Source organism: Haemorhous mexicanus, chromosome Z, assembly GCF_027477595.1.
Source record: "Haemorhous mexicanus isolate bHaeMex1 chromosome Z, bHaeMex1.pri, whole genome shotgun sequence".
NCBI classification, from domain to species: Eukaryota; Metazoa; Chordata; class Aves; order Passeriformes; family Fringillidae; genus Haemorhous; species Haemorhous mexicanus.
The window spans coordinates 34,186,693-34,202,751 of NC_082381.1; the positions used below are offsets into that span (position 1 = coordinate 34,186,693).

The 16,059-nt window shown below is 42.5% G+C and overlaps 1 protein-coding gene across 2 annotated transcripts in view; it reads right to left on the reverse strand.

Moving 5' to 3' along the window:
* Positions 1–690, reverse strand: part of ZNF608 (zinc finger protein 608) — an 83,030-nt gene extending 82,340 nt beyond the window's left edge. For both annotated transcript variants that reach the window (XM_059873947.1, XM_059873949.1), the window contains exon 1: positions 329–690. The gene's annotated coding sequence lies outside the window, so the exon portion shown is untranslated. The remainder of the gene's footprint in view (positions 1–328) is intronic.
* Positions 691–16,059: the final 15,369 nt, after the last annotated feature.

The window sequence follows — 16,059 nt, forward strand, 5'->3', positions numbered from 1 at the left end:
AGCAATGCAGACTTGGCTGTAATGGTGTCACTTTTATCCCCCCCCCCCCCCCAACCTGGGTTAGTTAAGACCCAAAAAAGGCACTACGCTTTAACGCCCCCCAAGTGCACCGTCAAGTATGATTTGTGTGGCTACAGCGCTTTTCACCCTCTTACTTTCCTCAAATAACTCACCCTGTTTGTGGGATTGTTTTGGGGTTTTCTTCCTCCTTTAAAAATCCCCAAGAACCCTAGTTATTTCAACTCCCAAAACTCTTTAACACTCCCGTTTGCAGAGAAAAAAAAAATCCCCTCTAAGTGCTATAGACACACCACGCAACCGTACTTACGGTCTGTATTGGATCGAGTTGACCTTTTCCTTCTAACTGCATTGAGTGTGTTTTTGTTGCAGCCGCTTTTTATTTTAGGAAAAAAAAAATCTAATGTCTTCAACAGATTTATTGTGTTTGAGGAAGAGAGCACCAGATATAATGAACCTTCCTTTCTTTCTAGAAACAAAATTAAAACAACAACGACCAAAAATAAAAAAAATAAAAAAGGAAACCAAAATAAAATAAAAACTGGGCAGAGAAGGCAAACCCGGCATGTGTGTCTGTCCCCACACAGGCACAGGGGACAGGGGCGCTGCCCCCACAGCAGCGGCCGAGGCGGGGGAGTGGGAGCCTCGTTCCGCGCGGTACCTGAGAGGGACTTTTCTTTGTTCGCGATGCCCTTTCCCTGCCGGCCAATCAGCACCCAGCTTTTATGAAACCGGGCCCTGCCATTGGCCCGCCGCTCCTCCTGCCTGCCGGCGAGGGCGAGAGACACAAACACGCACCCGCTCGCTCACACCCCCGGCAGCCGCTCGCACTCGCGCCTTGTAGCCCCGCACTCGCTGCACCTCCGCACCCCCGCCCGACACCCGCACACGCTGCACCCCCGCCCGCTACCCTCAGAGCCGCGTACACGGCCCGGTACCCTCGCACTACCCCACCCCCACCGCCCCCCAAGCATTGTACACTCACACGTTCTGCACTCACGCACACGCACGCAGCCCCTCGCTCTGCAGCCCGCAGCCTACACCGAGCCTCCTTGCTGCAGCCAGATACAAAATCGTGTTTCCCATTTCAATTATCCTACATAACATTTAAAGCTGAGGGAGAGGAAAAGAAATGAGGGGAGGGGAAAAAAAAAAAGAAAAGAGAGGGGGAGGAGGGGAAAGAAAAAATAGCAAACCAAGGTGGAGTGTAGCTCTGCCAAGACTCACACGTCGGGAGGAAGACTCCCTCATTTCGTTTTAATTTAATTTCAGGGCAGTTTTCGAAGCCATGATGAATGATTTTTCTGTGCCGGTTTCAAAGAGGCAATTTAGAATCTCAGTCATAATTTTTAAATGCCCCCTCATTCAAAATTATAACAGCTTGAAGCCAGCGAGAGAGGGCTGCTGATACACATGTGCGATTATTTTCGTGCTTAGTGGAGGAGAAAAGCAAACAGTGTCTGGAGGAAGGGGCTGAGGGGAGGTTCAGGGTAGGGCAGCACCCCCACCTCTGCTTGGGGGTCACCGAGGCGCTGCTCCGCTCTCCGATCAGCCCTCTTTCTTGCATTCACTTTTTCAGCTCCTCATGTATTTTATTACATGTTCATTTTTACAATATGGCTTAAGTTAGACAGGTCGGGTTTAATTCTTTCTTTCTTCCTTTTTTTTTTTTCTTCCTCTTTTTCGGAAGGAAAGGGAGCAGAAAATAACCCTTTTGTTTCCAGACTGCTGATTTACTGCCGCACGCACTGAAGTGTGAATGCCAGCGACCCTATAACTACCACGTGAACATCCTTTCACAGGAATTAGTAACACAAATCTTCCCTATCGGGCTTTGTGTAGCTCGAAAATATCCCCCTTAATCATTCCTTTTGTTTACCTTGGGAGCCATTATGCTACACCACTGCGTTAAATTGCGTTTAACCCTTCGCGGACGGCGGGGGTGGAATGGGGGCGGCGGCGGCCGCCGCCCGCGGGCACGGGAGGGTGGGGAGGTGGGGGGCACTAGCCCCACAGACACCCTGTTCCTTTTAATATCCTTAAGCACGATCTACTATTTTTTTTCTTTTTTTTTTTCCTTTTTCCTCTCTTTGACTTTTTTCCCCCCTTCCTTTTTCCCTTGATCTCGCTGGGACTGATCTCCCTGTGAAAATCGATACGGGATGTTTTTCCTGCCAAGCGTACGCGTCGCCCAAGTCAAGATTTCCGGCAAGAAGTCAAAGCGTGGCATTTACGATGTCCTGCACACCCATGACAGGGTGACAAAATACCTCTTTGGATTTCGTCCAGCTGAGCAAATCACGCGCGTCAGGGTCCCCGAGTTGCAGGCTTCCCAATGAAAGGGGCGATTAGTGGAGAGGTACCAGAGGAGCAAACCCTCCCCTGACCCGCCTTTGGTGCGGGGGCTTTGCGGAAGGTGAAACAAGACTAGTGGGAGTAAAAACCGCCCGTGACGTGGCGCTCCACCTCGCTATGGCCACCAGGTCACCGTGACCAGGGGTGCAGGGAGAAAAGGCTGCCCTCCAGGTACTGTGAGCCCCTCACGCCGCCGACATTGGGGTCACCAACGCATGCTACCTTGGGAGGCCTTGAGGCTGCCCGGTCTGAGACTGCTCCATTTCTCCTGTGTAAAATACTTACCCTTCAAGGGCTGATAATGAAGGGCTTATTAGCAGGGATATGTTCATTGTCAAGGAGGCCCTTGATCACATTAAATGTTTAAGCCATTACAAAGGGGGGGAAGGAAGCAAAAAAAAAAAAAACACCAAAAAAAAAACCACCAACCGAAAACAAACACCTCATGGCGTGCATGCAGCACAAACAAGAAATGCTGAGGTGTGAACAGTGAACATAACCCTGCCCTCCCGCCCGGGTGTTGGGAGAACGCAGGGATAATCGCAAGGAGGACCTGTGAGCAGCCACTTCCCAGCCGGCGTGGCAGCGGACACGGTTGGAGACGCTGCCACCCTCCCCCCACGGAGGAGACACTTATGCCCAGCATGTGCAATTTGTGGAGGAGTGGGCAGCATAATGTTACAAGGTACTGAAAATCACAGTTTTCCCGGGGTAGCTCTTGAGTGATGTCACTCACTGGTTAGCAAAATTTTAAGATCAGCAACGCCAAGCTTTTGGTCTACTTAGTCGTGGATCACTATTCCTGTTTCCTTACAGTATGTATTTTTCAGATTTAGGTAATGGCCCTGAATTTTTCAGTATCGACCTCTGTTTAGACACGTTTCACTTTGGGCTGCTTCTCGTCTGCAAAATTACAGTCATTTTCACATTATTATACAGTGAGTAGGAGACGGTTTGTATTTAGCGTTGGGTGGGGGAAGGGGTATTATGGGAAGTGATCTGCTACGGTCAGCACATAATTTCAGCCCAAAGAAAATTGCTTCTGAATAGATGGTCTGTTAACTAGCCAAGGAACATTCACTGGGAGAGATTACAAAAATGCCTCTGCTTTATCTGCCTTACACCATCATTTTAATTTCTGAAAGCAACGGTCAGGGGAAGAGGCAGCCACAGAGGGTTACTAACTACAGAGGCCAGCTGATGGGTAAAGTATCCTTAAAAACCTCCTTAGATCACAAATTTCGGAGGGGAGAGCTCCTCTCTCCCCATTCCCTCCCGGCGTGAGTCTACAGGGAAGGAGCCTGCCCAGCGTACCGCATGGCTGCCGAAGCAGGGTTTTATTTATCCATTCCTGTGGCAGAAATTAGAGCAAGGCTATTCGCCGGCCCGTGGGTGCATCTGCAGCAGCCGATTCCCATGAGTGGATGCAAAAGGACCGCTGAGCTCACATTGTCACGTCAGGTTGGGAATGTCGGTATTTCAAAAAGCGGCCAGGGCCTGCTGTGTGGTTTAGCGGCTTTTTCGCCTTAATTTCTACCTGTTCTCCAAATTAGAGTACAACTTTGTATTCCTGTGCATTTTACAAAACAGACAAAAGGCCAATAAATTAGTGATGTTTGTCTAAAGTAGGAAATCCGTACTTAATTGGTGCAGCTGCAGATCTCTAATAATACCAAGAGATCACCATTCACGCATTCTGGTCTCTGTCCGATTTTTTTGTTTTGTTGGGATGGTTGTTTGGTTTTTGTCGGTTCCGGTGGTTGTTTTTCTTTAACCCCGCCAGACATATGCATCGCACACGCTACGAAAATCACCGTCGAAGGTCTCTTTGTTCGGCGGAGGGCCCGCGACGCCGCCCTCGCTGCCCCGGGCGGGCCGCAGCCCGCGTGTGCCGTGAGGAGAGGCTCCTTCCCGCCCCTCCCGCGGCCGCGGGCCCCCCGCGCTGTCCGCTCCCCGAGCGCTGAGCGGAAGGCGCCCAATCAGCGCGCCAGAAATCGCTTTAGCGGCTCGCCATTGGCCGGCGGCGCGCGGGGCGGGGCGGGGGCCCCGCGCGCGGGCCCCGGGGGAGCGGGCGGGGGAGAGGCGGCGCCGCGCCTGAGGGGGGCGGGGTGGGCCCCGTGCCGGTGGCCGCGCTGGGGTTAAACTTGCCGGGCTAAACTGCAGTCATGCCACCTAGGCCTACCGTCATTAGCAGCAAAGCCTTAATTGCCTCCCCTCATCCAGTCTCTCTCCCTTTGTTCCCGCGTTCCATGTTGCAGGAGCACGGGTTCGTACCTCCGATCTCGGCATTATAGACAGCATGACTGCCAAGATAAACCCATCGTTCTCTTTCTCCTCAGCTTGCACCAAAGAGAGGGCAAAAATCCATTTCTCATCAGGACTTACTTGTCAGACTAATTACATAAACAATGAGTGGAGTTTCTCTCTTGTACAACGTTTTGTGCATAAAAGTTTTCTCATAACAAGATTTGAAAGCAGTGCGCTGGAAATTGTATTGACCCGAAAATTTTGGGTTAGCGCATCCTTAGAACCCTCAGAATATCCCACAGTATTATGGACAAACTTTCAATTGATGTGCACAAACTACTGGCTCTGCAGATTAGTTGTGGGTAATTTATTATAGCATTGCTGACTGCCAGTGATCCATAGAGCAGAGTGTGGGAACTGATGATACAAACTACAGAGGAGTCATTATACACTTGGCAGATACTTCTGTTAGACGCCACTTTTTTTTTTTTTTCTCCAGAGGCAATGCTGACAATGTTTCCTTCTTTAGAACAGTCCATAGACTCTTTTACATTTATCTGCATATTCACAAGGAGTCTCAGTTTGATACCTAATCTAGAGGTCAGTGTCTCTGATGTTCCAGCATACAAATATAGTTTCTATATGGAAGCAAAGTGCTGCTGTATTGTTTATTGAAGAGCAACAAAGATGACTTGACAACTAGATGGAATGATTTATGAAAGAGCCTCTATGTGCATATGTGTATTTATTTGGGAGTGCAGAGAGAGTGCAAAAGGTAAACAGATAAAAACTATCCTTCTGAGAGCACAGAGGAAAAAAAAGAAGGAAACAAAACAAAACAAAACAGAAAAAAAATGGGGCACAATGTAGATGAGGAAGAAAAAGGAAAATAAAAAAAAAATAAAAGAGAAAAAGAGAAAAGCAACAGTTGAAAATAAATAAATAAAAATCCTACCAGTGTAATGTGCTAATCAGTGTCATAAATACAGAAGGAGTAAATGAGAAGGAAGTTCCTAAGTCCCTTAGCATAGAACTTGAAAATTAGGCTGGGAAAAGCACTAAAAATAAATAATACAGGTAGTTACTCCATGTTGGCATCAGAGTGGACTGAATGACCCAGTAAGTCTTTTCTATTTTGGAAATTAACAGCTCTGCAAGGTTCTGCTGTAGAATGTGAATTACAAACATTTTACCTAGACATGAGTATAGCCTTCAGTTCATTGTATTGATAGTCAATTATTCAAGTAATTTAAACAGCATATTTATTTATGTAGTGCTTTGTGTAAACATTCAGAAAATGTTAAAAACATTTTTTCTTTCATAATAAAGTGTGTTCTGAGAAACTAGCAATACTTGTTGAAATCTGTTACAGTCTTGTCATAGCCTAAGCCTAATGTTTCACAGTCCATTATAATTTGTAATAAAAATGATAGATGCAGTTTCAGTATTTTAGTAGGACAGCGTGTCCATGTTTTAGTCTTACTAAGGTGAAAAATGTACAAAAGGCCAGTGGTTAGTACAGTACTTCACATTTTCAGAGAGAACAAATGAACATGGGGAAATGAACCCGGGGCTTAGTGAATAGGATTGGATTGCTTTTTTAGAGGAACGGCTAGGAGTCATAGGCCAGGGAGAGGAAAGATGAGTCTTGAAAGGGAATTTGCAGAGGAGTAACCAGTTAGGCATAAGGAGTCTGCAGCAGAAGGGGGTTTGAGAGGGACTTTCCCAACATGCAAGGAGAGCAAGAAGCATGGTATTGAATAAGCAGAAGGAATAGGCCAGATATAAGATCAGATGGCATATATAAGGAATAAGATAAAGGTGGCTAACAGTCAGAATGTGCACTGTCTGGTACAGTGAGGAATGACTCCGAAAGTTTTCAGAGCCAAGGCTGGGTATATCATCCTCGCGGGAAGAGTGAGGAAAACATGGTGCTACATTTTTGACAGAAAGGAGCTTGAAGATGAATGATGCTTGAAAAACCACCAGAGAAGAATAAGAGTCTGTTTGCATGTAGTTTGAACCCAGTATTTTTAAAAACTGCAGAGTTGTGGAAGGAGAAACCCTATGCTCTGGGACGAGACAAATACCAAAGATTTTGATAATCAGAATGAGAAGCATTTAAACAAACCAAATATGTTAGCTGCTAGAGCTGCAAGTGAAAAGAGTAACCCTAAGAACGTCCCTGTGTGTACCAGAGCAAGTAACTGTGATCTCTTGCTTTCCTGACTGTCCTTGTTGCTCTTTTCTTGTTTCCTTTGCTGTATTGGGGCAGGAGATAAACAAAGAAAGCTTTGTACTCTCAACTACACAAGGGACCTGCTCTAAAAGCAGCATGAGGAAACAAGAGTGAGACAGTAGGAGAGAAGGAGAGGGAATGATGAAACCAAGAGAGGGAGACAATAAAGGCAACAACGTAAATACAAAAAGGGAAGGTTAGTACAGAAGATGGGAAACTGGGGTAGTCTGGTCTCGGCTGTCTCACTATCATTATGTGACAGCTTCTGTGATTTGGCCATCTTGCTTTGAAATAGTAACTAAAGCAACAAGTGAATGTAAAAACATCAATGATTCCTTTAGCCAAAAGTAACACAGCTATGTTTTTTAGTCGAAGATAAAACACAGTCAGATGAGACATAACTCATTTCAAGGTTTTCATCCTCCATGGAGCTACCTAAAACATTGCTGAACTGCACTATTAACATTTGAGGAAAATTTTAGACATTTTCTTCAGCAGTATGATTGCAAACATTTAATTTTAAAAGAAGCCTGGTAAATAAAAGAGAAAATGAAAAAACAAAACAAAACAACAAACAAAAAACTCAGCCAAACAAAACCAAGAAAAAAACCCCAAAACTGAAAAAAACCCCCAAAGGACAAACTAGCAACAAACCAAATCAAAACTCCAGGGAATGTACCAAGACAGAAGTAAGGAATATCAAGTAATAATTAAAAAAAAAAAAAATTGCAATGGGAATTTCCCACTAAAGGTAGTAATACACCTGGGAATCTAGAATATATTATACAACATGCAAAATTATCTGAGTTCTTTGTCTCTTAATATGTGGTATGTGCATAACACTCCTATAGACTTGTTATTCATCTTTTTATACACAACTTCGAGCAGGGGCCATGAAACATAGCTGGTGTTGCACACCACAGCTGTGGTACAAGAAAGTAACATAAGCATATCTGCTTGATCATTCTTTGTATTAGTGGAAGCAAGTTGTGATTGTAGCTATACTGAACTCCTCACGTCTATTTTAGAGCAGTGGTGTGAGCTAAACGTAGCACCGTTTGTGTCAGACAAGAGGGGAGAGGTAGTCTGTTTAGCTGGTGAGCCTCTGCACAATCTGGACTTTGAAACCTGCAGGTCTTCTCATCACAAACCTTCTGCTTCCTCACTTGTAATTTCGTGTAACAGTGATTACTTACCTTACAGGGTGCCCTGAGGACTGTGTTTGTTAAGCATATTGAGATCAAGTGTAATGAGATTAAGAACATCTGCATTAGATTTAGACCTGTATTGCAAATAGCTGCTATTAAAGCAGACTTTCCAGTGACTGCAACTGCACTCTTCTTTGGGACCAGATAGAAGAAGTCCCAAGAATCACACAGGAGTCTCTGTTTTATATGCCTTATGTAGAGATCCTCTGTGCTTTCAAACCCTTAAGCTGGGATGGAAGCAGGCTTTTTGTCTTGTTGTCTGAACTTCCACTGGGGATGTGGAAAAAAGAAAATCCTGGTGCACTTTTTGTAATTGTTGTGAAAGAAGTCTTGAGTCCTTAGGAGGTGTTAAGGAATTGTTCTGGACCCTAAGCCTGTGGTGTCCTGGAGCCAGAAGTGCTGTTTCAACTATGTTCCCACAGATGTACTGTAAAAGAACCTGGAAGAAATCCTGTGAGGATCACTGCTTCTACAGAGCATATTCTAGCACATATTAATCAAGAATGCCCAGAAGATTTCTTGTATTTAAATGACAAGGATACTTATGAATTTTTCCATGCTCTGGCCCATGGAATATTATTTTGCAGACTAAATAAATACCTCTCCTTCCTTTTGTCCCCAGATTTGAAATTTAGGAATGAATTATATGTTTCTTATTATAAAATTTTACTTTTGAATTTTACACTTCTATACTTTTAAGGGCACAAATGTAATGCTCTCAAATTAAAAAAAAAAAAAAAGAAAGCCCAAATCAAAGTTTTATGTTATTTAAACAGATTTGTTCAATTTTAATTTTAATGGTAATACAAAAAGATATCTGTAAGTATATCAATATTAATCAGGTGCATTAAAGTGCAGTGGTTTTTTATTCGGGGAAATGAGTTTATATGAACAGTTTCTGGCTCTAAATCTTTTTATCTACCACTTTGTATTTTGCTGGTTAAAAGCATTCCTCTGAGGTCAAGTCAAAATTTGTAATCAAGTGCAGGCCAGCTCTCTCATACTGTTATTCAAAATGGTGGACTAGTTCTGAAATATAATCTATTAACATATTGTTACTGAAAACATTTAGCACCGAGGTCAAGGCTTTTGGGGGAGGGGTAAAAGAAAAGGCAAATACACTTCCCTCCCCCCCTCCCCCCCCCCCACCCCAGAGAATATTCGCTGTCTAACCTTTTTAGTTGTTCTTTGTAAAAATACGTGGATTATGGTTTAGGGAAAATATTGTTGAGAGGAATGCATTGCGAATGCACAAAATAAGTGGGTAATTGCTTTTATGTGATTACTTTGCAAGGAGTAAGTACGAGAACTGTCCTGGTGTTGAGCACTGCCTTTATTACATCCTTGGGCTTTAGGATGATGAAGAATGCCAGTGTGACCTTAAGCAGAAAATATGAAGCCCTAAGTCATAGTGCCCAAAATTTGAATATGTTCTCATACTTCATAGTGATCAGAAACTTTCATGAATAGTTTGCCATATTCACACAGTGTCCCAACAACTCAGAATACAGATAATTATTCCTAAGTTCAGTTATCCAGAAGGTATTTATAGAAAGAGCTTTGAGGAAAATGTGATTGTGTTCCTTTTATTTCTCTCTATTTTAGCCTTATTAAAAGGAGAAATTATGCATCTGAAAAGAAAAACATGAAGAGGAGACCCCATTGCCATTACTTTGGAGAGCTGAGATGTGGAGAATGAAAAAGCCATTGGTCTCAGTTTTACTACCACAATGGCCTTTTATGAGAGGGATTAGATACGCCTAGAGCTGGTGCAGCATTCAGTGCTGCCCTGGACAACAATCTGGAAAGAAAGACGATAAAAATCAGTTTGTCATAAGGTTAAATCACTACAGACTAGCTTGATTGGCTTTTCAGATTGTTTTTCATTTGGGGAAACAAGAAAAAAAAAAAAAAAAACCAGAAAGAAAGAGAGAAATATGGCTTTAAAGCTGCTTGGGTTGTCTTTTTTTTTTTTTTCTTCTCTCCTTTTTTTTTTTCTTTCCTGCAAGATGTAGCATTCAGAAAACATGTTGAGCGAGTTGAGGCATTAAAAAGATCAGTCTTTCGTTGCTGAATGAAAGACTGTTGTGCGTGTGACTCACATACTAAACAGAAATCTGCCTTCAAAGCCTATTTTACTGCCTAATTATATATACACAAAATGTAGCTGTCTGTTTCAATCAAATCCTAGGAAAATAATAAAACTCCTCTTAAGATGCAATTTTCATGGTTTTTCTTAACCTTAGAACACACACTGCTAATGCAAAAGGGGGAAGTACAGCTGGAAGGTCCAGATAAGGCACCAGTCATTGTTTTGTATTTTTTTAAATTATTATTTTATAAAGACATTATACCTCCTACTCAGAATGAAGAAAATTAGTGTCCTCTCATTATTTTTTCTCTTTATGGGTTGAGTTTTTTCCTTGAAATCTTGTTATGCATTTCAGGAGCAGCCAGTAGCTATGGAAAAGTTTTTTTAAGCAATCTCTGTTAATAGTAGCAAGCTTTGAAGAGAAATCTAGGAATTCCAAACCTATACAAACCTTTGTATTGCCCTGAGCTCTCCATATGAGCAAAACCAAATATAGAGTGAAAGAATGCATCATAAAACAAAATTATTGCTGGCAATCAGCTCTCTTAGAAACTCTCAAACCAGACAACATGTGTGAACCATTTCTTTTGGGAGAGACAAAAAAAAATAGTTTTTTAGCTCTTTCTGTAGTAATATAAGTGTGAGACTCTATGTATATACCTATATGTATACATATATATATATATATATATATATATATATGGGGGTTTTTAACATCTACTATTCAGAAGTCTTTTAAAATAACTTTAACTATAAAGTTTGATAAGCCATTGCTAATTTATGCCCTCTTGCAGATACAAATCATTAAAATGAAATAATGTTTTAATGGCTTATCCAATGTATGTCTAAATGCACCTAAAAAGTTTCTTACTCTGAAGATATCCCTGGTTATCTCCCTGGGAGACTGCAGCAATAGAGATAAACAATGTACTTCGCAAATAGCTGTGCCAGTGAAGACGTACAGCTCATCATCTGCCTGGGGACAGTACATCATATTCCCTCCACCTGAGCACTCTCCAGATCATTTCAACCAAAATGAGTCAAATTAGCAAAACTATTTTCCCCACTGCTTAAGTAGTCGAGCCCATTTCGCCAGAAGTGATTTAGAGGGGGCTCTTCCTGGAAGAGATGCTATTTAGTTACTTCTGGGAAGAGACATGGGAGTGCAGTGATAAACAAGTCACAATAGACTTAGAAAATAACTGTATTTCATCTACAATGGTTGTTTACAGCCCAATAGTCATATCCTGGAGCTGTCTCTATTGTTAAGCCACTGATTCTTGTAGAATATTCTTGCTAATTACTGAAGGGAATAGGTTAAAACTGGTCACTGAAAATTTAATTCAAACCCACATTTTCTGTCCCAGTCACTGGCATTACTTGCGTTCACAAAAAGGCTGATCTCTCCAAAACAGGGCAATGTCTGTTAATTACAGAATTAATTAGATGAGGGGCCCGACATGTTCTGCTGTGCAATGTATGTGCATTCAGCCAGAAAAGTTTTCTGGCAAACCTTTCTCCCACCTAATCAATGTCTAGTAATCTGAACTCTGACATAATGCAGCCATAGGGTGAACGGGTAAGATTTAGGATTTCTGGTTGGTGTGGTGAGCTTGCAGGTTTTCTGTGTTTCTGAATGCCCTGGCAAATGGGTATCCAGGTCACGTGGATTGTATCTTCTCTCTCCCAGACTCGTTACAATGGAGGCTTGTTGAACATAATGACTGTACTTTAGATAGACAATAGGTATGCTAAGGGATTAGCTAAAGCTACTTCCCTTACCTACCTGCAGGGAGGGAATTTGGAGAACAAACACAGAACAAAAGAGTTACAGCTCAAGTGAAGTTACTGCAAAGTATGCAGGGGTGTGATGTGACTTTACAGCGCACTACTGCACTCTTTCTCGTGTGGGCATCCTTTGTGCACGGTGAGGGTGCAGTTCAGACAGACACTTCAGCTGCTCTAACAGCTTGCTGCTGCCAAGAGAGGAAGTTCCTTTCTCTAAGGCCCGGGTTTCCCACCTTTTCTCCAGCCCTTCAAGTTGTGTGGTCTCATCCTCTCCATTGCACAGATGTGGCAGTCATTTGACCCCTAAGTCAGTCGGTGGAGTTTGTTAAGCCAACAAAAACTGTTGACTGTTTTGTGGAGTTAGTTTGCTGCTGGCTCAGTGAACTGAATGAGTGCACTCTGCAGTCAGAGAGGACCAGATGTGTCACCTCTTAAGGGGCTTAGTGGTGGCATACCGTTTAGTTGGACTGAGGGTGAGGAAACTGAAGCCTGAACAGCACAAGACAATCCCTTTTAATTGCAGTAAACTGTGAAATTGGGTTATACCATTTAATACAACTGCACCATAAGGACAGATACCTACCATAACCAGATCTGTGGGTTGAATTGCAAAAAAAAAGCCCCAAAACAACCACATTTTGGACATAACTCGCTCCCATTCATCTTCCAAGAGCAGGCTAAGACATACTCATGAAAGCACCTCATTCAGAGGAATAGCTGAAAAGTTTTGGTGCCTAGGGATAGAAATCCCATCCTCTGGCACAGCTGCAGTAAAAAGAAATGATCTGCCTCTGTCCTTAGAGCATCAGCATTGTGAGGGATTTAGTGCAGAAGAATGACTGTGTTATAAATTCACAACAGTATACTTTGCAGTAACTTTCTCAGTGAAAAGAATATATCAAAGAAATCAAGGTGGAACTCACAGAGACACATGAGAAATCCTAAGCAAATGAAGGGAAGAAATAAACCTGCTTTCATAGCAGACTAAGGAGATTTGGCTGTGAGATCAACATATGCAATAGATGATGAGCTGAGCTGAAGGCAGCAAATGGTTTGGAAGACAAATGATTTGGAAAAGTCAGAGAGAATATTCATGCTGTTGGCTACAAAATAATCTTCCAAATTTTTAAGAAATCTTAGAAATTCAAAGTAAATCTTGTGTGACTTCTTTCAGGTACATGGCCTCAATGCAAAGTGACCTGATTTCTTGCTATGCTATACCCACTGGCTTTTTCCAGGTCTTTTGGTCAGGCTATTTACCCGTTAATCAGACTTACCCATGAGGAATATTTTGTGTGGCACGTCCCATCCCTTGTCATTCAGTGTGTCTGTCGGGGAAGCATTTAGTGCACACACATGAAGCCACAGTTTCATATTTTTTCCACAAAAGATTTCAACAGTCTTATCTTCTCTGTGATTAATTTAACTAGCCTAGGACCATTTAGTGGCATTGTTGAAACATTCATTTTGTCTCTTTAGCTGTAAAGTTGAGCACAGATAATTACCTCTAAGAGGCATCCCTGTTGTTAGGACTGGCATAGATTTTCTATTCATTCCAAATCAGCAATAGAGTATCAGGAATTCATTCAATCTGTCAATCAATCAATCAATCAATCAACAAACAAACAAAAAAAACCCAACTAACCAAACCACAAAAAAAACCAACAACAAAAACAACAGCAGCAGCAAACAAAACAAGTCAAAAACAACAAAAATCCAAACAACCTCCCTCCCAAAAAAATAGCCACCAAAAAAAAAAAAAAACCAAACCCAAAATCACAAAACAAAACAAAACAAAACAAAACAAAACAAAACAAAACAAAACAAAACAAAGACTCAGAAAAACATTGTCAAGTTGTTATGGTGGTGAAACTTTAACTGTGTTAGTTATTTCACTCTAGCATAATATTATGGCATCACCATAGGCCAATGGCACAGGTGCTGGTAAGAATGGGGGTCCTGGTTGATGACAAGGTGAAAATGACCCCACAGTGCCCTGGCAGCCAGGAGGGCCCCTGTGTCCTGGGGGGCATCAGGCACAGCATGGCCAGCTGTGTCTGATGCAAGGGACAATCCCCAAAGGAGGGGATTGTCCCTCTCTGCTCTGCTCCTGGACAGCCTCGCCTCGAGTGCTGGGGGAAGTTCTGGGTGCCACAACACAGAAAAGACACTGAGCTGTGAGAGAGTGTCCAAAGGAGGCCACGAGGAAGGTGAAGGGCCTCGAGGGGAAGCCGTGTGAGGAGTGGCTGAGGTGACTTGGTTTGTTCAGCCTGGAGGAGAGGAGATTGAGGGGAGACCCCACAACTGTTACAGCTCTTAGGAAGGGAAGAGGAGAGGCAGGCACTGATCTATTCTCTGTGGTGACAGTGACAGGACCTGATGAAGTGGCCTGAAGTTGTGTTAGGAGAGATTTAGGCTGGATGTCAGGAATATTCTTCACCCAGAGGGTGGCTGGGCACTGGAACAGTCTCACTAGGAAAGTGGTCACAGCACCAAGCCTGACAGAGATCAAGAAGCGTTTGGATGATGATCTGAGGTGCATGGTGTGACTCTTGGGGTGTCCTGCATAAGACCAGGAGCTAAATGCAATGGTTCTTGTGGCTTCCTTCTAACTCAGCATATTCTGTGAGTTTGTGAATTTGGTCTTGAATAAAGCCAGTGGTGAACTGATTTCCAGGGAAAACATAAGCAGATTAATAAACAGCAGACATGCAAGATCCTTTCAGTTTCCTTTATTATTTGCAGTAATAAAGTTTTTTGGAGCAAAAGGCAAAAAGAGAGAGATGAGTGCTTCTCTTTTATGTTGTCTTTTGGAATTTTTTTGTAAGTTATCTTAACTTTTATTTTCTACAAAGAGTTAAAAATAATGTGAGAAGGTGTGTTTATTTCTTCAAAAATACTCTTTTAGGACATGAAGCAGAAGCCAAAATATTACAGAAACCTAGCAGACAAACTGCTAAATAGGTAGTACGGAGAAGAACAAGATCAAATGTTATACATCACCTCTGTGGCAAAACAGTCAAAATCACTGAATCTGTAGAGTATGGGTTTGGAGAGGACACTGTGAAAGAAATCCCAATCCCTGCCATTGTAGAAAACCTTGCAATAAGTATTCACAGAATATATATTCTACATACTACTGAAACATCAAAGGCCGCACAATTCATTCCCAAGTCCTACAGCAAATATGAGACCTTTATAAAAACATGAAAACACACAGTTATAGTATGTCCAAGGAGGGCAGCAGACTTTTTATCCTATGTTGTAAGCCTTTGCAGCAGAGAAGAACCTTACACACAACCACAGGGAAAAGATTAGTTCTATGGAAGAACATCAAGAATATATGCTAATTAAATCTGGAGATTGTTTCCAGACCTCAGTTTAGCATAAAGTTGTGGCAAACAGACACGACACAGATGTCTCATAAATGTCGTTGCTACTAGAAGCATCTCCTGCCTTCAGCTGTGACCATTGCCTCTGATGATCCACAAGAGGAAGGCTGTTCCTAAGTGCAGGCAAGCCTTAAACTTTCTCACTGCTTTCTCTCCTGCCCTTATACAAGAAGCCCACTCTTGCTGAGTGAAGGTTCATAAAGAAGGAGATAAAAAAATGCTATCATGTCTGAACCCTTGCAGGAAAGGGTGCTAGGCAACCTTTTCCAGAGAGATTTTGTCAAGATAAAATGCCACTTACCTTTCCTGTAGAATACAGCCTTTCTCTTGAGGACCCTCAGGTGGGGTATTGCTCCTGCTGGTCACAGAAGTCAGGCAGGCAGGACAGAACTTTCCAAGTAGAGAAGGATTTTCTTCAATGCGCGGTCCATCCAAGCCCATCTGGGAGCGTTTTGTGTGTTTGGATGAGTCGGTGATGTGAGATCATGTTTTATATACTTCTGTGACCCTGTACTGCTGTATAAAGACACAACCATACATCGTTACAGTTATGGCAAGCTTGGATTTTAGATGTTGCTGTATGAAAAAACTTTCTGTTATCTTTGAAAAAAAAAAAAGCATTTGGTATTGAAGGCCATCAGTAAGCCATTGCAAAATCGCAAAATAATGTTAATCTGCTTCCTTTAATTTTATAGTTCAGCAGTTTAGTTCCCATTTATG